This window comes from Argiope bruennichi, chromosome X2 (assembly GCF_947563725.1).
Source record: "Argiope bruennichi chromosome X2, qqArgBrue1.1, whole genome shotgun sequence".
In the NCBI taxonomy this organism is placed as follows: domain Eukaryota; kingdom Metazoa; phylum Arthropoda; class Arachnida; order Araneae; family Araneidae; genus Argiope; species Argiope bruennichi.
Window position 1 is genome coordinate 61757791 of NC_079163.1, and position 27627 is coordinate 61785417.

The 27627-nt window shown below is 30.5% G+C and overlaps 1 protein-coding gene across 1 annotated transcript in view; it reads right to left on the minus strand.

The window, feature by feature from the left end:
• LOC129960477 (uncharacterized) overlaps positions 1-27627 on the minus strand; it is a 44346-nt gene that overhangs the window by 8071 nt on the left and 8648 nt on the right. Inside the window, exon 2 of the mRNA XM_056073942.1 lies at positions 10689-10868. The gene's annotated coding sequence lies outside the window, so the exon portion shown is untranslated. The remainder of the gene's footprint in view (positions 1-10688; positions 10869-27627) is intronic.

Genomic DNA, 27627 nt, shown 5'->3' on the forward strand with positions numbered 1-27627 from the left:
ATTTTTTTTCAGACATCGTTTCAAAACAATGTCCAGTTTTAATTGGAGAGAGGAAAATTTTTTCGAAGAATGAATTGTAAGTACTGTCTAATGTTTATTTTCTTTCAATTAATTCATTATCATTTTTATCAAAGCAGTTCTGATTGGTGATGTAACCAATGAGAATTAATTTTGCCTTAACGTGTAAAAAAATGTACGAATTCAATTCTGTTATTTATTACTGATGCTGTATTATTGATTCTTCGATCCATTATTTAGATAGTCTTATCGAATAAGATTTTTGTTTGATATAAAAAAAGATTATTTGATAAACAAAAACTATTTTTGCAATAAAAATAATTTTCTTGTAAAAAGTTCGATATATAAAAATTTACAAATTATGGGGTTTTCAATCGGAATTATATAATAAAGAATTTCTTAAATAATTGCCCTATTTACATATATTTATGTTTGATAAATGAAGAAATGATCCATGTTATTAATCGTTTCTTAATAGACAGCACTGTCTGTCTCAATTTTCCAAATTTTTCAAGAGAAATTAAAAACAATCTCATGCAATCAAAAGCAATTTTTCCGCCTTTTTTTACATACGAACATGAGATCTTATGTTCATACCAGACATGTTTTTAAAAAGTCAGAACTATTCATTGTCAGTTGCAGAAAAAAAACTGAGTTTTCTTTCTCTTGAAAAATGGAGATAGACAGTGTTGCTTATTAAACGATAAAATTTATAATGCTGAAATTAAAAATATGACAAATTTTATTTCCAATACCAAATGGCATTATTTAAATTTTTCTTATATTTTCCAAAAAATCAAATTTATTAGATAGATAAACAAAATATTTGCTAGAAAAAAAAAGTAAAACTCCGCCAAAAATCAGTATTTTGTAATCAGTAAGTGTAAATATTGTTACCAATGCCATGCAAAGAATTCCTGGCCATACCCATGGTCCACAGTTTTATGTGAGTGGACGGGGGATAACACTATTATAGGAGAGTATGCGAGAAATATTAAATGGAAAAAAATGTTAATCAGCTCATTGGGACTAAACATGAGAATAATTGTTTATATCTGGAGCTGGTGGATAAGTGGTTTTTTTTCCCCCTTTATAAGTTGCATTATGTCGACTAGGAATAAATAAATTTCAGTTGAGGGACAAAAATACTGTTATGAACCTGTAATATTGCTTACCTGTGCAATTAGTCTCTAAATAAGGAAGAATGTTTTATATATATTTTAATGGATGCTAGATGAATTCTTGGCCAATGTCTCCTGATACTGGCAACAAACTTTTGGCGATGAAATTGGAAGTGTTGGCAACAAGAAGTTCTCGAATATACAGTAATTAAGGCTGTATCTTTATTAGGAATCAAAATTCGAAGATTCGTCTAAAAACTTCCGTGCCCTCTCACAAAATCAAAATAGAGAGAGAGAGAGATAAAGTAAGCGAGTTGTGATATATTTTTTTTTTCTAATATTGATCGCAAAACGAGGTTTTCTTTAAACGTTGCGGTTGTTTAATAAACATTTGATGTTTGCATGTTGTTGATTTCTGCCAGTTTTGTTTACATTTCGGTTATGTTTTCTTACTTAACAAAGCATTGCTATTCTTTATGGAGCTTGTTTGACCTTTCATCAAGCACCCACAAGATGAATTTTCCATATTAAAACCTTTTGCTACTCGAAGTCATTCGTTTTGGTTTTATATGTTGTTTTTTTCTCTTCGAATTTCCAATGTAGAGTTAATAACAATTATAACGGTCCATTTCAAGCATTCCGTGGCTTATAAATCATTAAAAAGTAAAATTCAAATATGTAGGGAGTTCCATTATGAACAGGAAAATACTTTCTATTTCATTAAATCAAAGAATAAATATTTTGATCATAGAATATTGCTTCAATCCAATTTGTTGTGTACTGACAAATAATCTGTTTATAGTACATGACTCGTTTGATCCTTTTTTCCATTTATTTTCTTGTGAAAATGTTCACATTAGTCATTTTTGTGTGTGTTTAGTTTAGTTATATTAACGTCCTGTTTTAAAGCATCACTAGGGCCATTTTGCGACGGACCTCGTAATTTTGAACGAGGACGAACGAGTCAGATGCCGAGGACGACAACTGAGTTGGCAACCCTCTCTCCAAACTTCCATACCACACCAGCGTTAGGACGTTTGACCCCGATGGATTTAACGTGCACCAAACCCGCCTTACACGACGGCTCTTCGGTGGAATCGGGTCTCGAACCTGAAGTCCTCCGGTTCCGAAGACTAGACCTTACCATCAGGCTACCGCGGCCATCGGTTTTTTGAATGCGAGGATTTGTTGTCACTTGGAAGGAGGCGGCCATCGGTTTTTTGAATGCGAGGATTTGTTGTCACTTGGAAGGAGATGATCGATAAAATTATAATTATGTGGCTTATGTGAGCAATACTATGCTTCAATTAACTCTGAAATTATACCTCTCAATTATTGTGGATTAATTAAATTTAATTGATTCAATCAGAATAATTATAATAAAAATTAAGTGTGATATATTATTTAAGTATCTCTACACTAATTCATTTTACGTTCATTTAAACCTCTTTCTAGATTTCTAAATCTCAATACCTGTAGTTCTCAATTTTATTCAATTTCTCTTCTGTTTTCCTACTTGAAAGGAAAACTTTCAAGCCATGATCTCCTTGTGACAGTTTGAAGTTGTTCCATATATTTATTTTATAACATCAAACTACCAAATATAGAAAACATTTCGTCGAAGAAAAACAAATTATCTTTCTTAATTAGAAAATTTTTGTGATTACCATTACTCAAAAACTCAATAACACTCAAATTATTGATTAATATTAAATTTTAATCAACATATACATACTCTTCGAAGGATCCCATATACATACTCTTCAAAGCTAAAGAAAACCTTGTTGTAAGAGAATGAGATGTTTAGAAATATTTTTCAATACAAAAATGTCGTGCAAACTTCAAAAAAGTTGAGAAAATCATTATAGGGTTTCTTTCTGAGATTTAAATATATCAATAACATTTATTTTTAACATCTCCACCTACAATCTTTTAAAATTTTCCGAAGTTCATTTTTTTTAGCTTCATTTACGAATGTATCATAATTTTTCCAATACAAACAGTTAAAAAAGCAGAACTGCTTAGTTTCCCGGTTGCGTGCTGAAAAGTCATTCGAGACAGATAGTTATCAAATCGAACACTTTGTGGGGTAGAGAACTCATATCGACGTTAGTTTGGAATTTATTGAATACTCTAACAAAAGAACTAAAATTATACTTGAAAGTATGTTTGGTTGACTGAGAAAAGTTGCTAAAAATATTATTTTATTTTCAGTTGTGGTCATTTCTGATTAAAACGAAAAAATTAGAATTAATGAATACTTCTAAATTTTTCAGATAAATATTTTTAGATAAATTTAATAATTTTACAGAAGATAATATTTTATTTACTAGCCGCTGTGCCTGCATTTAGTTGTTCTTTATTACATAAGCAAAACATACTTGCATTCCGTAAAGTTTATATTCGTACAAAAAGTGCAATTGATATAAATTATGTTAAATTAACTTTGAAAAACTCAATATAAGAGAAAAATTGTTCAGTAGTGAAATTATTGTCATTATATGGCTAATTTTAAGGTGGTGTAAAATGAATGTTTGTGCGGTCATTTGTTTAAAAGTTTCGACGAAAAAAATCTACGTTTATTTAATTCAATTTCGCCAGCTTGGACAGACGTAGAAAATTTTCAGTACTCAGTTAATCCTTCTAATTACTAAGGAACATTTGTGCTGCATTTCACTTGAACTCATCAAGGGGCGTGGAATTGTGTAAAGATCAAACAAAGAAACGGACATTCAATTTTATATACTATATAGATTCTTGGAACTTGAGAATAATAGGGAACATTTCTATAACGATCGAGGGAGTAAAATATTGATTTCCTGTTTAAATTATACAAATTTTATTGTTGAACACGAAAAAATTATCCTTGTATTGCTACTGAAATTTTTCCTACAACTGCTTATATGCTAAATTTGCTTTAATTAAACGCTGATCAATTTATGTCATTTGCTACCACAACGTTTCTTGTTTCGGACTCGAAATTGCCAAAAATGTTTTGAATTCACTCATATTATTTAAATCGACATTTTCTCCCAAACTGCGAGGAATCTGTTAATAAAATTACTACAATATACGGAGAGACATGATCAAGAATTTTCTTACGCAATGTAATAGGGCTGGAAAGCTTGTGAATTCTCATCAGCCATTAAGCTCACATTTTAATTTTTTAGTAGTAGACAAAACGGCCATTTAAGTTCTGATGTGAAGTAAAGAGAGGAGTATGTAATTAGCAATGAAAATAGATATACGAGACACGGTTTTATATAGGAGAAAAAAAAATTAAACGGCATTTCAATCTCTAATATAAAACACCATTGTACAATAATGTTTTAGGCTTGATTTGTTAATTTTTAGATTATTAAAAACATACTTTTAGTGGCGGCAACAATAACAAGCATACAAAAAACTATCCAAGGCCACAACAAAACGTATGTGTCTCAACGTAATAAGTAAAACAATAAAATTTATTTTTGTAAAGTATTTTTTTAATAATTTTGAAAAAATGACTAAAATTATAGGAAAAATTATTCGGAAAAAATTTGAGACCCTGGAAGGCTAACTTTTTAAAATTTAAAATAGGTTTTTGAGCTATTATATGTTCCAAAGTTGCTGATAAACTTTAATATTTCGATTAATTTTTAATTAATAATTTAACAAAAATTTTCAAAAACAATTTTAATAAGTACCTATAACTCAAGAAATTGCTATCTACCAAATTTGGTCGCTATAGCCTCGAAGATCTATCCAGTAGACAATTTGAACGATTTTTTCATCATGCATGCCGCATCACGGTAATTCAGATAATATCCAACCTATAAATTTTAAATTAACACGCAAAATTGCGGTGTGTATTGAAAAATACTTCAAGGGGATGTCGTAGAATGAAGGATAATGAGAAAAACATAGGTAATCTTAAATTGCTCTCATAAACATGGAATTGAACATGAACAATATGTTAAAGGGGAAATAACAGGCTAACAGGAAAATTATGCAAATTTCTGAATCCCTTTAAATGCGAAATAAATTCCCTTCGTTTGTAAGTGGATAATACAAGTTTAATGAAGTCCACTCGAGTTGCGTAGCAAGAGGGGCGCAAGGAGGGTACGAATGTTCCGAGTCTTTGAGGGTACACCTTGATGGCAAATATTTAACATTTTCAAGGCAAGAAAATAATCTTTATTTTCTTCCTCAAATTCTTAAAACTAATCCAAATGATTCTAAACTTTTGGAAACTGTTCCGAAAATCTCATTTACTTCCAAATTCATTCCAGTTTCCTCAAGTAAAAATTCAAAGATGAAGACTTAAAGAATTATCTTATTTACAATCCTACTGTCTTCGGGAAAATTGCTTGAGAAAATTTCGTAAAGCTTTATGAATAAACAAAAAAAGAAAAACACTATTGTTGCCTTTGGACGACGAGCGACAATGGGATATGTTCTGTAAAGCATCAACTATGGAAGCTGTATTTTATTGACTTAAAACTGATGGCAGAGATTTACCGCTATGAAAGTGATTGGACTTACTTGATTCCTAAACTAAAAACAAATAAGGAGTTAATAAAACTTGACACGGAAAAAAACATGCCATTTGAGATTCTGTGATCAGGAGAATTGACTCACGCTTTTTATGACTTTTTGGGGGGGAGGGGTAGATATTACTTATCGCTTACATGTTGCATAAAGGGTAATGCAAAGGTTTAACTCAATAGCAATGTTTCCTGACGGTGTGTGTAGACATATTCAGTTGCGCAGAAGGACCTTAAATCTATTTTATATTTATTTTGACTGTTTCTGAGGTTTGTAAAAATATTGAGGAAAAATAGGCCTTCTTATTTTGAGACAGCACAGCGTAACAGTAAGAAATACAATTCATTTAATATTTTGTAAAAAGATTTCATAGTGAAAAAGGTCTTGAATTGTCATTGTAAATACAGATAGATATAAAAATCACAAATAAATTCTAAAAAAAGTGAAGTACTAAAAAAAGTTAATTTTTCTTCCTTCCAATAAACGAGAAAAACAAATTTAATAATTAGAAACTTTATCAAACTTTAGAAGTTTTTCTCCTCTTTTTTTTTTTTTTTTTTTTTTTTTTTTGTTCATCTGCAATTAGTTTTCAGCAAAGCAATAGGACTCTTATACATTTTTTATTGTATTAAATGTTTAACACTTGTGCAATCATGTTAGCAAATTTGTTCTTCACTAAAGTGCTGAATATGTTTTAAGCGAGTTTTTTAGAGAAGTTTTGAACTGCTTTGTTATTAGAGTAAGCTTCAAAGCGATAGAATCATTTGCTAGTATACAAAATCTTAAAATCACGCAGAATAGATTTTTGAATTAACATTCTTTGAAATGCAAAAGCATTCCATCAAGATCTTCGATTTAAAATCTAGCAAATCAAAATAAGATTATAGGAAACAAGATAATTGATTCCAAATAATGAAGTGTATCTTATTCTATAACATTTATGTAAATTTTTAGGAATAAAATAATTTTTAAATCAAGTAACAATCCCCGATTCTAATACTTTAATTTATGTCCGCATTTTGCAAATGCTAATTCTAAATGTGCTATTATCATTATTTCATTATCATCATTAATTATGTGCATAACAGTATTATCATTGGCAATCACTTTTGGATCGCTTAAATCATCTTTTCTACTTTAGCAATTAAACAGACACTTTCGACAAAATTAATTTTAATGAAGTAATTGACCTATTTTCTGCCATATAGGCTAGGAAAACACATTTAGTCAAAATCTAGTCATCCAACATGATTTGAATCATTATTTGTCAAATATAATACGGTATTCTATGGCAGCCTATATTTATATCGATTTGAATTTCGCTTTTTTAAAATTAATGATGGATAATTTAAAATTACTTACTGAATTTTTTTAAAATTATTGATACTGAATAGAATTTTTAACAATTAAGTAGTTTAATTTTTATATTATTTTTACTTTTTTTTGTTTCTAAGTTTATTTAATTAGTTATATTAAAGTGAAAAACTATTTTAAGTATTTTTTAATATACATTATATATTTAGTCAGATTTGCACGACTTTTCTTTGAAGATAAATTCTGCTGTATATGGTTTACATAATGAGGATAACATAATACACATAAAACAACATCTGGCTCAATATGAATTTTCTGGTGAATTCTATAAGTCAGCAAATACGATTGGGAAAAGGCACACAAAATATAACACTTCGGTTGCAGTTTACCCTTAATACGTCACTAGTCTTCTCTATTTCATAGTATCTATTAACCCTTCTTTACATGATGATGGAAATTTCCATCATTACATTTAGTGAACAAAAAATTGTACTCAAAACAGGTGTACTATAAATTGGTTATTTCTGGCAACTGTTTTCGCGACTATTGCGTAATAAAGATTGTAGCTGTCAAAAAAAAAAATCAAATATCGCTTTATATATATCTTTATAGCGGGTTTGAACTTGTCAATCCGTTGTTTGTTGTGGTTGGAAGAAACGTGCTATTTCTTGAATATTTTTTCATAACTAATCTGAGATTTTTTTGTTTTTTTTGCTAATAAAAGTGATGATAAGTGGAGAGATTTAGAAGAGAGGGACATTGAAGATTTTGTACTGAGCTTAACGTGTAAATTTGCATGATGGATATTTCCATCATACATTTTTTTAAATTTTATATATTTATACTAGAATTTTTTAAACATTTTTCCTTCAATCTAGAGCATAAATTATATCACACATTTATTTCACACACAAAAAAAGAAAAAAATCATGCAAAGAAGGGTTGATGAAATTTCGTGATATTCGATTTGTAGGTGCATTTCAAATCAGTTTTCATTCAACAATGGAGCTCTAAAAAGAGATCGTTTTCTCTACTATTTTTAATATTTTAATGCACGTTTTTCACTAAATATTAAATTTCCAAAGTTTTGCTAAACTACATTTCAAACTACAATTCCGAAAACTATTAAAACACAGAAAGTTCACTGACTGATTGCAAGAAAAACATTCAGAGCAGTCGCATAAAAGAAATTTTTAGAACGGAGCATTCCGTGATCGTCTTTACAAATGCATGACCGAAAAAATAACATCTGTTTGCTTTCCCACAAAGAGAAAAACAATTTTATGAATGACATTCAGTAAATATAGGATTCCCGCCCTCGAATCGTAACACTCTCAACATGCAAAACTTTTTCAACTCTTAAGAAATTAATGACACTATTGAAAATTTAATACAGACACGGAATTGTGCAGTTAATCGATATTTCTTCTAATGATGTTTTTCCTTTTTTCTGAGGTCATCATGTGGAGCAAGCGTGGAATTTGATACTTTAATTATATTGAAGAAAGTGAAACTCAACATTTCATTTTTTCTGGGTGCCAAATTATTAAATAGTATATTTTTGATATTAGTTTGGGATACAATTATTTTTACTCGCCATTGCTTGCTTCATTGACACATTATCAGAGATGGGCATAAAAACACGTGATTAATTATATTATTTTAAGATATGAATAATTATATTATGCATTTTTAAAAATATTTAAGCAGAAAAAAATAAGCACTGCATGAATCTTACCCCGAAATTGCTTGCTACTTACTTCGCAATTCTAACGCACGTGTTTTATACATTTCGTTCAGAATTGGAATAGCCAAGAAAAAAATAAGGAACTTGAATCAGATTTAACAGAAAATTTTATGAGCTCATTGGAGAAAATATATATATATCCTAACCCCCTATTACGATCTGTGAATTACTATGCCAGCTTTTCTTCATAATACTGATATTTTTCAGGCGGGCTCCTTCATTTTCTTTTGAAATTTTAAGAAATAATTCTAGTATGTTTTGATGCAACCATTATCTTGTGTGTGTGTGTGTGTGTGCGTGCGTGCGCATGTATGTGTGTGTGTGTGCGTGCGTGCGCATGTATGTGTGTGTGCGTGCGTGCGTGCGCATGTATGTATGTGTATGTATGTATGTATGTATGTATGTATGTGTGTGTGTGTGTGTGTGTATGTGTATGTGTATGTGTGTGTGTGTGTGTGTGTGTGTGTGTGTGTGTGTGTGTGTGTGTGTGTGTGTGTGTGTGTGTGTGTGTGTGTGTGTGTGTGTGTGTGTGTGTGTGTGTGTGTGTGTGTGTGCGTGCGTGCGTGCGTGCGTGTGTGCGTGCGTGCGTGCGTGCGTGCGTGCGTGCGTGCGTGCGATTATTAGTGCACTAGGACACTTATAAGTAGAATCAGTTGAGATTTTCAGAGAATGACTTACTTTACGAGAATGAGATATTTGTAATTTAGTAAGTATTAGAATTCAACTTTTTCCAATTTTGAATTTTGGCTGTTATTTATATGATTTTTATAAGCTCATTTTTTTATATAGGACCACATCCAATAATTGGAAATATATGCCTACATCGAACGGTTTAGAAATAAGATATTAGATCACAAATATAATGAATACTCTGTATTTTGATACTGCAAGCATTGTTTAACTGCACTGAAAATTAAGGATTAGGCAATGAACTTGTATATCTTCAAGTACATGAATTAAGCAAAACATTTAAGTTCTATTGCTACGTAATCGAGTTAAAATATTCTCAAATATGTAAGATGATTATTAAAAACTGAAATCAAAAGCAATGCCACTTATTTATTTTGTAAACATATCTGTGTATAAATAATTGAATAATCAGTGGACTTGTCTATGACAAGTGCCATTAGAAACAAGAATAACAATAACTGAATTTCAAGGTGGTTTTTCAATAAAAAAAAAAAGTAGCATAAAAAGAAAGCTGGAAAAAAATACTGTGAAAGATATATCAAGTGTCTTAAATCCAAGAGATATTCGTATACTTCAACTAATTTGTTGAAAATAACTTTTAGAAAATAACTTTAAATAATAAAATTGCATGATCTTTTTATTAATATTATTAACAGCCTAAAATCAAGTTCACTTTACCTAAAAGTTTTTACCCAGAGGAATTGTTTGTTTTTAAACTACCCAGAAAAAGTTTATCTGCTAAAACACACTGATGCAAACAATTCATTTTTTGCTTAACTTTATTCGCCTGAGTTCAATATATGAATGTAAAAATTAAAATAAACAAAATAAAAGTGCTTAATAATTTGTAATATTCATAAATGTCTTTTGATTGAAAAAAATTAAATTCAAGATACAGAAATAAGACAAATAACATCTATTAGTTCCTTTTTTTCGTCACCTTTACTTGCTTGATTGTTCAGAGCCATTTGAATGTATGAAATCATTCCATATTAAAAGTATGAAATAAAACTGATGAAGATATGCCAGCATATAAAAATTTTAGTTATCATAATAATGGTGATATATGTTAACAATTCAAAATAAGAGCTATAATGCAACTAATTTTTTAAACAATGGTTTCTTCTTTAAACATTTGAAAATTTTTAGTACCTGTTTAAAATCAATTAAATGCATTAAGTTAATTCTTTTTAACTAAAGAAGATGCCCGAGGTTGAATTTTCTTTCGTATTAATCAACAATAAGGAATGAATTTTAAAAATAGCACTCACATGTTTCCCCGTCTCTTCCGGAATCAGCAAATCGCCGGACACTCGTTGTTCCAAGTCGATCGGCATTCAAATTCGCCCCAGCAACGCTGTTTCTATTCTTTGTTTACATGTAGCTCTAGCGCACGCTGGTTTTCATTGGCGACGGATTTGTATTTTGTTGCATTTCAAATAACTGGTTTTCTAGATGCATTTAAAAAAATATAATTTCAAATACACGCAAAGCTTTAAAAAGAAACATGAAAAATTTTTTGCAGAGTTTGAATTTGAGGGGGAAAAATGTTCCTTTGTTTTCTCACTAAACACATGGAATCGATACTAGGTAGATTTTTGATAAGAATATTAGTCGAAATCATTCTTATGAAACTACAATAGGTAATAATCAGAAAAAGGAAAAAAAAATTTTGCACGCACACACGTTATATTATAAAGCATTCTCTGAAAAAGCAGGCCTTGAACTCTTGATAACAGATAAAAATGGAACTATTTCGCTAAATCATAAATAAATATTATTAATTTATTCATCATTTAGCGAAATAGTTTATTTTTATCTGTTATCAAGATTTCTTTTTAAAAGACATGAAGAGCATGGTCCAGCTTATCGAATATAAAGGCAGAAAGAAGGAAAGAGACCGTAAGAACGCTATTCCGAACTTGTATAGTTTTAGAAGCGAATTTTACAGTGAAATCGAAATTCGAGTAATTAAGAAATGATTTTTAGAACTTAGATTAATTAGAAATTATTACAATTTCGCTTTTCCGCAAACCTCGTAGGACAGTTGGGCCCATGGCATCAAAAGATTCTACAAAGCTGGAGCTGCTTAGTAGATAAGTTAAAAAAATTCCGTAAATTTAATTAGTCACTGGTCATGACTTGAAACAATTATTCACTATGCAAAAAAAAAAAAAAAAAAAAAAATTACGAATGAGCAAAAATTCAAATTTAATAGAATAAATAAAATGTAGAAATAACATTAAAAACAGATTTTTGTAAAATATTTATATCCTGCAATATTTATATTCTTCAAATCCATATAATAATTTATAAAATAATTTCAAGGTAGGAAAAAATGTTTGCAAACATAACCTTTTATGGGCCATGCAGTTTTCAGATTACATACTAATATATGAACATATTACCAAAAAAAAAAAAAATTTTTTTTCCACACTAGATAGCATATAAGTCTTACTGTATAATATCTTGGAAACAATACGGTAACAATTTTGATGACGGTTAGTAGTACTTCTTTGAAATATCAAAGTAAATGTCTTGAAAGTTGTCTGCATATAGAAAACAACGGAACGGGCTTGTTCAGTATAGTATTTATGCTTCGGTTGACGTTTAGTAAACAAACAAAAAAAGCGTATATAATAGCTTTGGATTTGTATATCAATAATTTATATTTCAGTAATCATTTGTATAAGACAAAAGTTTTGTGACTTCCAGGTAACAGAGTACTATTATGAGAATAAATAGTACTATATTGCTTATGCTTTGTTTTTATTTTCAGATTTATTAATAAGGATAGTGAATGCTCGACTGTTATATAAAAGATTCTTCATAGCACATTACAAACACAAGCGACAACATACTTTATTAGAAGTTAAAACTGACATTGAATATATCAAGAACACAAAGGAATCAATAGGAAAATACTGATTCCTGCTTCTATTCCTGTATATAAGCAATAAAATGAACAAAGGAAAAGGAAGATCCAGTACAATAATTCCAGTAAAAACTTGCGAAAAGACGATGTACTGTTCGTTTCAATATCCTAAGATGATCACTTTTCGATGATTCTATCTCACTAAGGGATGAGACGCGGAAAGATGAGCACATTCCCGAAATTCATCATTCTTTAACCTTGACTTCCGGCTTATTAGATACTTTTTCTTTCAATTCTTTTTCACGTGTATGTGAGTATCGTATCGTTTTTGATTGTATGGTTTCATTTTAATTCAGCTCATGAGTAATCCGAGTTTATTGTTAAATATAAACATCTCCTTTCATCTTTTTATCTTTCCTCTAACCCCTATTTTAGCGAATTAAACCTATCCTAACGCATGCGCAAGAAGCGAGGAAAGTTTTAGAATTCTTTGGCAAACAATAGATAACACATTAGTCAACTTTTGTGGACTAGAGAGAAGGCTGAAAAAAGTCACGCTTTAAAGAAATTCCAAAAATGAAATGTTTCGAATGCAATTTACAAAGTTAATGCCAAGTACAAAACTATTTTATGGGATTTCACCCTTAAAGAATTTATGCACAAAAAGTGGAGATATTGTAAATTGTTGCTACTATAAAGTTACAAATTGAATTCATCGTAATAAAGTGTTTTTTTCATTTATCTGCGTATATGCAGGTTTATAACTTGATTTTTTATTGCATAATTATTTTATATATTGAGAAAGAATAGTCCATAGTAGGATAACTCTTTAATACCAGCAACTTTATTCGTGACTCAATTTGAATTTTTTGGAAGAATGGACTCGCATTTTAATTTGGAATTATTGATTTGGTTCAGCTGTTTAAAGAAAAATTTAATAATTTTTCATGGGCAATTTCAAACATTATTTAGTTTCATTGTATCGTACTCTGTATCAAATTGAAGCGTGGATTTTTTTTACACTCTGAGATACAAGAAAAGTGGAAATCAGCATTTTTGTTTTCAGAAATCATTTTAAAAATATTTTTGTTTACATTTGTCTTTTTTTCTAAGTTTATTTAAAGGAAATTTATTTTTATTTTTAATAGTGTTAGCAAGGTCAAGGCAGAGTATGGCGTTTTGAAACAAAGTGTTAAATTGATGACATTGGTATTGCTAAAATATTTCCTCTTTAATAAAAAACAACACAATGGATAATATCGCTTACAGAAACTAGCATATTCTGGATTTTAATGGTCAAATCCCCATTGCATCTGTTTCCTAGAGAAAATATACTGTCTTTTTTTAGCAAATCAACATCAAAACAGTCTAAGGTAAATTTGGTCATTAGAAGCATGAGAAGGTAGAAAATTGGTAATTTTTCTTTTTTATTAAAAAAAAGAATAAATAAAATAAACGCTATTTTTATATTCTCTAATAATCTCGAGCAGAATTGATCCTCAGAGGCCCGAAAGTGCAAGCCTTTACAATTCTTTTATAAATAAAAACGTTTTCCTAATTATCAAACGTTGCATTGGAGCATTTAAACATTTTTCTAAACGTTGATCTAATGATGCCTCTGACTTAACATTTTGCACCAAATTAAATCTTTGAACCAGATAATACTTATAGTCTGTCAAAAAACAGTAATATTTTTAGAACCAATTTTGTAAATTACGTTTATCCAGCTATTAAGAATATCTTTTAAACAAAAGCACTTCTCAATTATATTGCCAAATATTTATTTCAGGAGATTTTCAAAACAATTATTAAAAATATATCAACTTGAATTTAAATTACCAGCATCATTAGAGGAATTCTTTTCAGTATAACAACACGTCATTAGTAATTCCAAAATTTAAAAAGTATTTTGTACCCGATTTCAAATTATTATTATACTATGCAATTAAAGCTATGCAAATCAAATGAAATGCAATTCAATAACTTCAAATTTTTTCAAATGTCAAAGTATTTAAATCAATAGATTTCATAAATATAAGTTTCAAAAATCAATGCATCAAATAAAACAAGTTCAAAGTATTTGAAAACAGAAGAAAATTATTTGATATCACAAAGGAGTTGCATTTTATTAAAGCTATTGCTATGCATAACAAAACTTTGAAGATACTGAAACAATTTTTTCCACTTATTTTTCACTTTATAACTGAGATAATTTAGCAGAATTGTTTTTCTTTTTTGTTCGAGTGCATGCTTGAAGACTTTTATAATGATTTTAAATGCATTATAAAGATTTTTTAAGCATTCTTGTTGAATATATCACTTATTAAAAACAGGTGTAAGGTTTGAACACAACACATTAAAAAAATATGAAAAAAAAATATTTATAGTTTTTTTCTTTGAAGCTTTAATCATGGGGAAAGAATAATTTGCTTGCAGAAAACGTTGAGAACTGTTTGAAACTTTATGAAGATGCAGAAAAAGGAAAGAAGAACATTTAAAAAATCCTGCAGGTTTGGTAAAATTTTCGCAGGCTTCCCCCCCCCCCCTCCAAATAGATAACGTACACTAGATTATTTTTATATATTATATATATATATATATATATAAAGCATTTTTTTTTAAAAAGCAGGCGTAGAATTCTTTAATAATTTGTATTTTTTTGCGATTCAACAAATTATCCAATTTTTATCAATCCTTTTAAAAGCTATAACGAACATGAAACAGCTTATCAAAAAAAAAAAAAAAAAAGCAGAAAGAAGGAAAGAGACCGTGAAAAAAATGTATATATTTGTAGAAGGGAATACATCGACAATGTTTCAGTTCAGTGAGAAAAATAATTGACCTCTCAACCCAACAGTCACAGTTAAGCTGGAGTTCAAGTAATTGGGAAACTATTTTTAGAACTTTCATATTATATATTAGTAACTGGACATTTTCATATTTATACATTTTTACCAATTTCTTCAAAAATGCTGGATGAAATGCCTTTAAACTGTTAACTTAATGCCTTAAACCATGTTAAACATAAACTTCACAGTAAACTTATGTTTTATCGTGAAAATTAGACCATGAGAGCATTTAAAAGGCACATCAGAAATTGATGAGGAAAATTTTGGATACCCTGGTTTCACAAAAAGAAAATAATGATTTGAAACTTTCAACGATTGTTTTCTTTCTTGTGAGCAATATTTCCGTGCATTTTTTGTGAAGATTACTCGCGTATACTTCAAAAAAATATATAAACAAATTTAAAAAATCCTTTTTTTTTTTTTTTGTCTTTCATAATTTCTAAATCAGATATATAGGACAAGTAATAAAAAGAATTCCATTTGAAGGCCATAAAGATTCAAAAAGTTATCGGCATTGCAGTGAGCTGAATCTCAGTTGCTCTCTAAAAGAAACTAAAGGGCGAAATGTTTTCCACAAATGTATATTATTTAAATTCAAATCTTCGAATAGTCATACTGAATTCTATACAAGGTTAAAAATACGTTAAATTCTCAGTCAGTAAATTCATTAAATTAGGCATCATAAATGAAAAAATAATTATGTTTCATCATTTATTGGCACAAACTTTAGAATCTTAACAGCCTCCGAAATCATTATGCATTGTTAAAGCGTCAGTAACTCTGTTAATGTTGCAGATGCGTCAGTTAACTTCAGATAGAACCATCCTTTGCTGCAGCAACGACTTCTCTTTTATGACGAAGATTATTCACTAGTTTTTGGAATATTTCAGCTGGTATTGCAGCACAGCTGCTCTATTGGATTGGCATCGGAACTCTGAGCAAGTCAATTATTCTTCAATATCCATATTGGCAAACCTGCTCCTGGGCAGCACGTGCATTTTGAACAGAACTGGTTTGCTGATATGGATCTTATAAAATTGAAAAAAATTCATGTGGGCAAAAAACTATTTAAATACGATTTTAAATTTATGTGTCATTATATGTTCCTTCCTAGTAATGGTATAAAGTAAGTAGTTAAATGGCGCAATAGCTTCTATGATTGTCGATTCATCGCTGAAAGACTTCGTTGGTTTGGATTATGTCTGAACAACTTACTTTCGAAGTTACCACATAATAAGAGATACCATAGACATGCATAATCTCGTACAGTAGTCCATCCACGATTAATTCAGTCTTAATGTAAACAACCAGCGGAGTTATAGGCGATCATTGTTTCAATATTCTCAAGAAAACACCGGAAGTAATTTCTCATTGCGTTTTTCAATAAAAGACCAATATAGTCATGCACATTGTACAGTGCATTTGATTTAACGTGCAGCCCACGCATGGCTGTATCATTAGTTTGCCAATGTCCCTTGTACTCATGTACATTTTATGACGTGTAAAATGCTATTTAATGCTAAAATTTAGAACTATAATTTTCCCCTTCTGCCATACTCCCCCCCCCCCGTTCTTCGCGTATATTCAGGTCAAATTTCCAGTGACTTTGGCAAATGATTGATTTTTATAGCCTTTTGAAATTTAAACATTAATTATAATCATCTCGTATTGCAGAATTTTTTAATTTACATTCGAACCAAAATAGATGGCTAAAACAAGCATGGTACTATATCTCTCAACATATCTTAATGTCTATAAATTCTTCTTCCTCCTAAGAACAATTAGGAAAAGAAAAACATATCCGGCGTCTTTCCTTTCAATGAAATAAGATATCAACATTTCAACCTAATGTGTCAACCCTTGTATCGCTTTTTGATACAAGAATAAATTTGTTTAGAGTGCATCACCAGATACAACAATGCTTGGAGAGCCTACTTTTCTCTAAACCTTGGAGATGACAAATAATCCTTTGTCACCCTATAAAAAGTTCGTGTTCCCCTTCCATTGATTTCATTCTCAACATGACTTTTCTTGTTTTTCTGAGGTAGGTCACAGACTTAAAATGCAGCGGCAAAAAAGTTGCAATTTAAAGCAGTCTCAGATGTGCGTATTTCTAAGATATCTTTCTTAATGACTTCTTATTGGCAACAGAGGATGAGCAGTCTAAAGATATCCCTTTTTATGAATGAAGGCGTCAAATTTTTGGAGAAATGGAGCAGTTACATTTTATGATTTTACTAATCATTTCAATAAAATTCAAAAGGTGATTTTGTGTGGATTCATTTTTTTAAAATTTCATATTATTTGTAATGCAATCTTTTTTAAATTTAGATCTTACTTCCATTCATTGAATCCTTCCAAAGCCTCCACCAGTAATGAGCGAATATATAAAAGAATTATATTGAAGTACATAAAAAAATGCAAAAAAGTCCAATACACTACACAATTCTTAATTTTAATGTTTAAACAAATTATATTATATAGTGGTTCGCTTTGCGGAGGATTTTGATTTTTCAAACTTTGAAACCGATTATCTTGACAACTATTCAAAGCTGGAACTCTGCAACTCTAAAAATATCCAATTGTGAAGAGCTTTATGTTCTTTAATTTCATATATAATAAGCATTTCATATATAATTTCATATATAAAATACAATCGTGGTCGAGATATTCATTAAAAAACTGAAAAAGAGCATGAAATACAGGATGTCGATGTGAGGTCCTCTTTAACACTTGCTGACTTTTAATTTAGAAAAAAACCCTGCATGACGTGTACTAATTTTTATAACTATATGATTTAAAATTTTGCACAAATTCTTCGTTGGTTGGATCTAATAAAAAACAGTCAATTCATTTTAATTATGATTTTGTTCAATGTTATTAAAACACAACTTTTTCGGAAAAAAAAAAATTCTTGTTACCTTCTTAATAGCTTAAAGCAGTTTAACTTAATCCTTCTTACTCTTTATTGCATTATAATCTCTGTTAATAATGAACATGAATGCGTGAGCGTGAGCGTGTGCGTGTGCGTGTGTGTGTTAGCGCTATGCAGATCAGATCGTTTATCCTACAACTACCAAAATTGGCTGATATATGACTTGCAGAGTAGGAATGTTCATGTCGGAGTGTTTTTTTTTTAATTTTAATTAAAAATTAAGCTTGAATTTTGGAGTTCCCTTGAGATTTCCGAAATTATTGTTGCAAAAAAATAAATTTTATACCTTTTGAAAATTTAAATAATTGCCTTTTTAACTATACCGATTTAATAGCTGTACAAATTTATGGAATTTCGGCAATTTTTAAAACACCGTTTTGCTTAATTTCCAAAAATAGCTTACATTAGTGCCCAAAAAATTCAAATCGTTTTCATTGCTTCATCAAATATTTTACTTTGTGACTTTCTTCCACTTTTGAAAGCTAAAAAACGAAGGATTCTGTTTAATATTTGTATCATTTACAAGTAATTAAAAAGAGTTAAATTACAATATTGAGAACTTTAAAAGATAAATGAACCGGATATTTAAATTTTTAATAAAGCTATGATATTATGGGACCGTCTCCATTAGAAAGCTTCATTTACACAATAAACAGATCCCTCCCGGGGGGGGGGCACCTCGGAATGAGGATGAGATGCTTCCGGTATAGTGGTTGGATCTCATTACCCTGGAGGGTATATAAATAGATGAGGGTCTAGCTCCTCCCGTCGATAACGGGATGTACTTCCTTCGGGAAGTGTTGTACCGTGGCCGGTGATGGCCCTTAGGACTCAACCACAGTTCCCGCCAATGTTGCTGTTGCGGCGGTCCAGTCATTCAGTATTAATTATCCGCGTGCCCTGGGGAGGGTCGGAGAGTCAGTGATATGATTTACACAATAAACAAAACTTAAAACAATTGAAATAGCACGGCTTTAATGACAAACTAAGTGACGGAATCATAGATATGAAATTATATCTGAAAGACTTATCGGAAATTAAATATAGTTAGTAATCTCGGCGAACCAGCTGGTCGCCAGAGACGACTAGTATGTAATAAATGCACGTATTCAATTTCCATTAAAAATAATTTTTATTCACTTGGAATTTGAATTCATGCACAAGATTGTAAAAAGCAGGCGAGGATTTTTAACTTTGCTTCTTGGATTGTGCACTTAAAGCTAGAATAATGAAATTCTTAAAGTATATTTCTTCATTCTAAAATTAAAATATTTGAAAAACAATAGTCTCAGTAAATTTTAATATTTCGTGTAATGTATTTAAAATAGCCGAATATTCCGATATACACATAGTCGATAAATGTTTTATTTTTTATCCGTTCATCTCCAATATTTTACTTTTTTTTGTATACATTTTCTCTCCATCTAATATCCCTTCAATTAGTTACATCAGATAAGCATCTTATTGCTAGTCTCTCAAGGCCGAAGGTTGCGCTTCAATAATTTATTTTATATTTATTTCACTATAAAAATGCCTCAATTTTACTCATAGATGACAATTTATTCTTTGCAGTTACTAGACATGATTATTTTTTCATCTGTTTTTTTGGTTTCAGCGCGATTTTTTTCTGATTCAAAAACGTTAAGCTAAATAAAACATCAACTTGAAAAGAAAACAGACGATTCTTAAACCTGGGCCTTTTTTTTTCCAGAATATATTTTTTAGGTAAAAAGTGGAATATTTGGAAAAAGACACTATGCATCATCAAAGAAAAATATAGATAACTTTAAAGAATTTTTAAAGAATCTCCTTCTTATTTATTCATAATAATTTTGAAGAAACAAGGATAATAATAAAGATGGTCAGTGGGTACTGTCTGTAATTTCAGTGCGCTTATGAACTGTTATTTAAAGCCTCATAATTTGGAAGAACAAAAAAATATGCACCGATATCGTTGCTATGCTACTAATGACAACTGATGTAAAACATCATATAATGCCAAGAGTGCAACGTACCTTCTCTAAACCACTATTCTGGGCATACCATCTTTTTTGATTAAAGCACCTTTGCATAAAACAGCATCTCAGTTATCCATAATTAATTTTATCAATAATTCCATCTAAAAAGTTATTCATAATTCCACAGATTAATTTTAGAGCTAAATAACATCGTGGCTCCCAATGTAGATATAAGATTTTTTTAAAAAAATTCCATTTACTTTTTATCGAGTTACTCAATTATTGATTACTAAGTCTCATTGTCGAGAGAGATTTTCTGTTTTAACCACTTAACTGTTTTATTTTCTTTACTATCTAATAAGATTACACCTTCTATTTTGGGAATATTTTCTTATTTTGATTCAAATGGAAATCTATTGAATACTTGACTTATCTATGTATTCGAAATAGTTGTAATATTGAATTTTAATCGTTATGAATGGTTTATTTTTTGCTTACAACCATCAAAATTCGATAAATCGATGCACGTATGGCATTCGGGCAAAATAGTTAAGCGGTTAAACTTTCAAACAAATTTCTTTTAATATTCAACTCGATTTAAAAAAAAAAAACGTAAAGTCGATTCTCTTGTTTTGCAGCTGAAAATCGTTTCCGCTATTAAAATATCATTTTCATATACATGTAGTTTGTATATATACAGTAAAAATCCGATATAACGAATACCGTTTATAACGAAATTTAACTCTAACGAGCCATTTTCCTTGCACCACCAGCGAGCTGATTTTTAAATAAAAAACGTATATGTTTATAACGATTAAAAATTAACTTTCACAATAACGTTGACTTTGAACTTGAGGAAACAATAACAACATACTTCTTCATCGATTATCTCACAACAAACACAGGAAAAACTGGTAAGTTTATGAAGTGGGCAGACCATTTTAGAAATTTTCCCGTATGACGCAAAATTTGTTTCGGCGCTCTTTTCTTTGAAGCACTGGCAAACAAAGAATAAAATTAAGCAAGTTAATGGAATACTATTCAGTTTCCACTTATAAGAAGAACAACAACAACAAAAAAAATCCTTCAAATTAAAACCAGCGGGAGTGGTCTGTTCAAAACTTACTCGCATACTCTCTAATAAAACTTTTATACCACAGAGGGCCTTGCATGTCATTGGCTTGCAATAGTTACGAAGTATTACTCTTTGGCTTAAATTTAACATTTTTACTTTATCTATCGTGTGATCCTTGGCGAGTTCTTTGGCAATTAATCCCTGATATGAGGTTAATAGTATCCGAAAATCGAATTTGTGTTTTAGACTCGTTTTTCCCAATTGATTGAAACAAAAATTTGACACAGAATTACATTTGTAATCAAAAAAGCCTATACCAAATTTGATCTATTTAAGTCGTTACGTTTTTGAGTTATCGAGTTTATATGTTTCTGAAAGTACAGACCGACAGTCGATCAACCCCTCTTTGGATTGGACAAAATTTGATAGGTATCTATAATAGAGATGTTGCAAATGTGTACAAAATTTTAACCATATACACTTGCACACTGTTGTATTGTAGTTATCGTGTTAACTTATAGCCGGTCAGAAAGATCTAAAGAACGGATTTCACTCAAAATTTAATTTTAAAAAAATCTACAAATTTGATGTAAAGACCATATAATAAATTTCATCCGATTAACTCAAAGCGCTGAGTTATCTTGTCACAAATCTTGAGTTATCTTGTCACAGATAGACAGAGACATTTTTAAAAAGGTAATTTCGAACTCGGGGAGATCTAAAACGTGGAGATTGTCAAAATCTTGAATTCGAATTTTTTGATAATTACTATACTTTCCCTGTATTTCGAATATAAGAAAGTAAAAACGATTGTAGAAAATTTAAAACAGCAAAATTAAATCTTAAGACAATGAATAAAAGAAAAAAGATATTTGTGATGGAAACTAGCTACTGTCATATAGTAAAATCCCAGGAATTTAAATTTTTAAATTTCAACAAGGTAGTTCAAGTTAATAAATCATTTAGCATATCCAATTTTAAATCACCTAGGTATCTTATTTAGACCACCTCAATCATGTGCTCATATATTGATGAAAGAATAGCAAAACTTGAATTAAATTAATAAAAAGTATTTATTTAAATATAAAAAAATCTAAGCAATGACTTAAGTCGCGATTACCACATACTTGGAGATTCAACACAGATTAACTACTCCATTTACAAGACATATAACGCAGTAAAATTCAGAAACTATGAGTTCTATATAAACCAAACATTGAAAGATGATTTTAAACCCGATCTGCTCTGATTACTTTATGACTGATACATCAAGAAAAATAAAAACATTTACTCCTAAAAAATAAAAATTAACCCTGACAGTATTCAACATTAAGTATCTAAGTAAAATAATTGAAATAAAGCGAAACATTCATAGGCAAAACATTCAACATTCATAACCCAATCTATGGTTACCTATCGACATTAAACTAGAATTTTAGTGGCTAGTTAATTAAAAATACCCCAAGCACTATTTAAGTGATGAAGACATGCAAGATGTAATGAGACTGAGCATAAGATGCAACTTAAATCATCTAAAAATTTGATTATTTGCCTATTTCTTTTAAAAATTTCGGCATAGAGCTACTGCATGCTTGAACAAACATTCAGTAATTTAAATTAGTGGGAAAAAAACAGGATGTAGAAACTTTCAAACAACATAATTAAAAATCAAATTAAAATGTCGTACATATTATTGAAAACAGCTAGAATTCTTGATTAAATTAGAGTAATATTCGCTTTGGATAGTTCATTAAACTTTAAGACCAGTTATATAAAAACTATATTTTAATACTCTACATATTGATGAGTGCATCTAGAGTTTTAGTTGAGTTTAATTATGATCATCTGGATTACGGCCCAGGTGGAGCTATGTCGAAAAAAATTGTTTTATAAGGGAAGTAAAATAATATTAATGGATAAATTATCTTGGTTGTGGCTTACGATGCTGCTCTATGTTCCTCATAACTATAGTCAATATCGCTGTGGGCAGTATTCATTGGCTTACAGATAGAGTTCACCAAAGGATAAAGGTGTACCCAGCATACGGAATATGGACGCCATCAACTTCGGCTATGAATTTGCAGATTGGCAAGAGCAAAACAAGTCCGGTATTTCAAAAGCGGTCGAGCTCAGGAAGTCAGAGGCTGTTCCTTCTAAATGGCTTCGACTATGGTTCTCACGCAACAGCTGGGATGTGTTGGAATCCGTATTTCAAAAGGTGGTCCAAGGTATCAGTATGCTACAACGTTCTCGTACAGTAAACTTAGGCTGGTGCGCAAGACTAGCAAACCCAGACAGATGCGAAAACACTCTTCATGAAATCTAGTGTTCCACAAAATCAACCATAGATGGTATACTGGTCAACGCAATGTGGCATTAAATATTAATCACCGACGCAATCTAGCTCAAAACCTCACGCTCGGAAATCAGCATTTCAGCTCGCGATCTCTTAGAGCTGCTTTCCCAGAAAAATATTTTTTTTTTTTTTACTTCTTCCACATTACAACAACCCATTTCAACTCATTTTCATTACAACAACCCCCGGTACAACAACCCATTTCAAAAACTCATATCGTGCCAACCGCGCCAAATTCAACCCGACTCTCAATGGGCAACAAAAAATTTTTAAATGCTGATTGGATCAAGGGGATAAATCATATCACTGATTCTACGACCCACCTCGAAGGTACACTAATTAAAAACTGAATGACCGGACCACCGCTATAGCAACACTGGCGGGAACTGTGGTTGAATCCTAAAGACCATCACCGGCCAAGATACAACACTTCCCTAAGGAAGTACGTTCCGTCATCGATGGGAGGAGCCAGACTCCACCCACCCACCTTTTCGTGTACCCTCTAGGGTGTAGAGAACCAACCACTATGCCGGAAGCTTCTCATTCTCAATTACGAGGTACCCCCCGGGGGGTTTGGGATCAAGGGGATGCCAGAACAAAATTTTATTAACCGATTACAGATTACCAAGTAAAAATTCACCTTCGCCAGACCGAAATGACCTTAGAATCAGGGCTCAATTTATAACCACGGGAAAGGATTCTAAATCCTATCTCACCAGAAAGAAAAACTGAAAAACGATACAGAGGGTCAAAATAAAGAGCGATCGCTCAGAATCATTTCAAGAAAAATGAAGTTTTTAACTGAAATAAACTCGATCGTTGAGATATTGGAATCCAGAGGTCAAAAAATATTCGTACCACTTGCACCGGAAACAGTGCACAGAGGGGTTCGACAAAAATCCCACATTTTTCAAATGAATACGAAATCAAATAATTCGTAATTAGGATTCAACAAATCGATAGTAATACTTCGATTTAAATTAAGATTTAGCAAATGAATATAAATTATTTTAACTCAAATATTCAAAGGGGAAAAAATGAAAATTTCAGAACGAAATCTTTTTTTTCGATTTTGTCGAGTAACAGATTAAATATCCAAAAGATTTTCAGAATACTACTGAGATAATTATTATCAATAATATTTTCAAAAATGCTTCAAGAAAACTTATTTAGAAACCTATTTCATAAAAATATATATATTGAGAATGAATATAAAATAGATAAAATAATTATGATTCAAAAGTAGTGCAATAGTGAATTTTTACAATAAAAATTAGTTATGTAAAACCTAATAACAAATTTTTATCGCCTAAAAAGGCATTTGTCTTACTTTTGATGACTGAGACGCCTCAATGATATGAATGGCATTGATAGAATTCAGGACTTCTTGCTGAAATGAATTTTCTAAAAATATAACTAATCGTTCTTGATCGTAAATTATTAATTATAACTTTAATTTGATAAAACTTATTTCTCCACTCGCCACAGAAAGAATAGCAATTAAAATTTTTAAGATTATAAGCAAATTTCCAAAAACTTGCCCTACATTATTTTTGTAATTTTGATAAAACGTTTCTTGTCTGTCTTAAAAGACATCCTTTCTCTAATCCCTTTTCTTTTAGTTGATTACAAATCAGCCATGTCCATTATATGGTTGTCTCTGATATCAGTTAAGGTTTCAGAATTCACCCGGATAGCCACCTGCGGGAGAGCATGGGGTACAACATCTGCATAAACGACAGAAAGTGTTAGAGTCAGTTGTTTCATTTCCGGAAACCAAAATGATGATCGCAACAATTATATCCTTCTCTTAACCCTTATCGTGGCAAGATTGCTTTTTGACGGTTATTTTTCACAACTGATTTAAAATTTTGACAGATAAACTACTATTTTTATTTTTGAAACTATTAAACTACTATTAACTACTATTAAAATACTATTTTTATTTTTATTTATTTTTATTTTTAAAATAATTTTTAACTTAGTTTTATAATATAGTGGTAGTATATTTTTATAAAGTTGTATGTATGGTATACTATACAAAATGAACATAAGGGTTAAAGTTCCTATTCTTCTTTCGAATAATATTCTCTCTTCTCTTATTCTTCCCATAACATTCTCCAATGTATTTGGTGTGCAACAGTATAAAAATTTCTTTTCAAAAAGAAATTCTGTTCTTTTCTAAGATGACGCTTAAAGTGACAACATACATGCTTACCGCCTAAGAGCCAGCTTTTGGAATACTGATAAAACTAAGAAATATTTAGATGAATGCAATGGGCACGCATAGCATCATGCTTTAATTATAAAGAATTTTTTAAAAATGAGTTTGGAGGTGATACGTTAGATCTGTATTCACCAGAAATTGACCCTGATAGCTACTGTATCAAGAAACTTGGATAAATTTCTTTTCTAGAATATAGGATCACTGCTTAATGCATTACTGAATTTAAAGTGATTTTTTGGTCCTAATTATATCCTGTTCTGAAACTATGTAAATATAATTATTGAAGAGCTCCTGTAATTTTTAACTATGATTAGATGACGAGGATGACACCTGAACTAGCAGCCTCTCACCAAATTTTCAGACCACGCCATTGGAAGACTACTTATCCTCAACTGAATGAGCATTCATCAGTCTCATATGTATCATGGTTCTTCCATGGATTCAGATCTTGAGCCAGAGACCACTTCAAGTCATGAAGTTAAAACTTTACAGTAAGGTAACCGCATATCTTCTTTAAGAGAAAAAAGGAAGGATATAAATGAAATAACTACAAACACTCTTCAGCAGGAAAAATTAAATCGAGACACTGAAGGTCTTTGGGCTTTTTTTTTTTTTTTTAATAATTCAATTATTTTAGTCCCAGAAATTGTGCATTTCATAAAGTACACAATTAAATTATCCAATTGTTAATTTGTAAGCAAGAGACATTGTACCTATGCTTTAAACATGAATGTTATCGACAATAGTTCTGAACAAAGGGTGGAGACAGTGAGAGCTTTGGGTGCCTTTTGGGGACGATTTCCCTTCCCTCTCCTGTCGGGACACAAAAATATCTTCTGAGGAAAATTTTGCGATTTTCTCTCTATCGGCAACTTTTCTTTATTTCACCGAAGACATTAAAAGATTTGCTTTGCACACCTCGGCAACTGAATCCTGGATGCTGTTAGACAAAGCCTTGTTACAACAGTTATTGTTTGCCAGCGGATTCTGAAACCCTCCACGCTTTTGCGCATGCGCTAGGATGGTTTTAATTCCTCAAAATAGAGAAAAGAAGAAACGAGGATATGTTTACATTTAACAGTAAAATAAACTCGGATTACTCGCGGACTTAATTAAAATAAAATAACATGGTCAGAAATGACACGATACTCACATTACGTGAAAAAGAATTGAACCAAAAAATACGTAATCGGGCGCAAATTAAGGCCAAAGAATGACGACGAATTCCGGAAACGCGCACATTCTTCCGCGTCTCACCCTTTAGTGAGATAGAATCGTCGAAATGTGGTCTTTTCAGGATACTGAAACGAACAGTATCAACGTCTATGAAGGTTAAAAATATCATTGATTTTGGTTAATTGTGCTGCAACAAATCACAAGATTTAAGACTCGATCAGCTGAAAATGCGGGAACATATTTATTAGCAAAGAATCAAGATGCATCTAAACCAAAAATTTTATTACAAGTGCAACAGTGCGTTTCTTGAGCTGCTGAATCATTTTAGAAAATGAATAGATAAAAATTGTTTGAACTCTACCAGTGCCAGCATTTGCATACGAAAGAAACTTCACTATATTTCGAATTGTTAAAAATTATATGCGTTATTCCTACTATGCTTCAAAATAAGCTTTAAAGCCTCATGATCTTACGAATACAAAAGAGCATGAAGAAAATTACATTTGCCTCCTATAGAAGAAAAATTTGATGAATTGGATTTAAAAAGCCGTATTCAGCTGCACTAATGCCATTAGAACCAACTATCACTATAAGCTGATTCATCATATTTTCAAACAAAGCTTGACAAATTTGTCCTTTTGTGTTTATATCTATTTTATAATATATTTATTATCATTTAAAAGACTTTTTTTTGTAACTTAAAATATACCTTTGAATATTTGAGATGGATGCAAAGGTGCACCATCTATTTTTAAACAT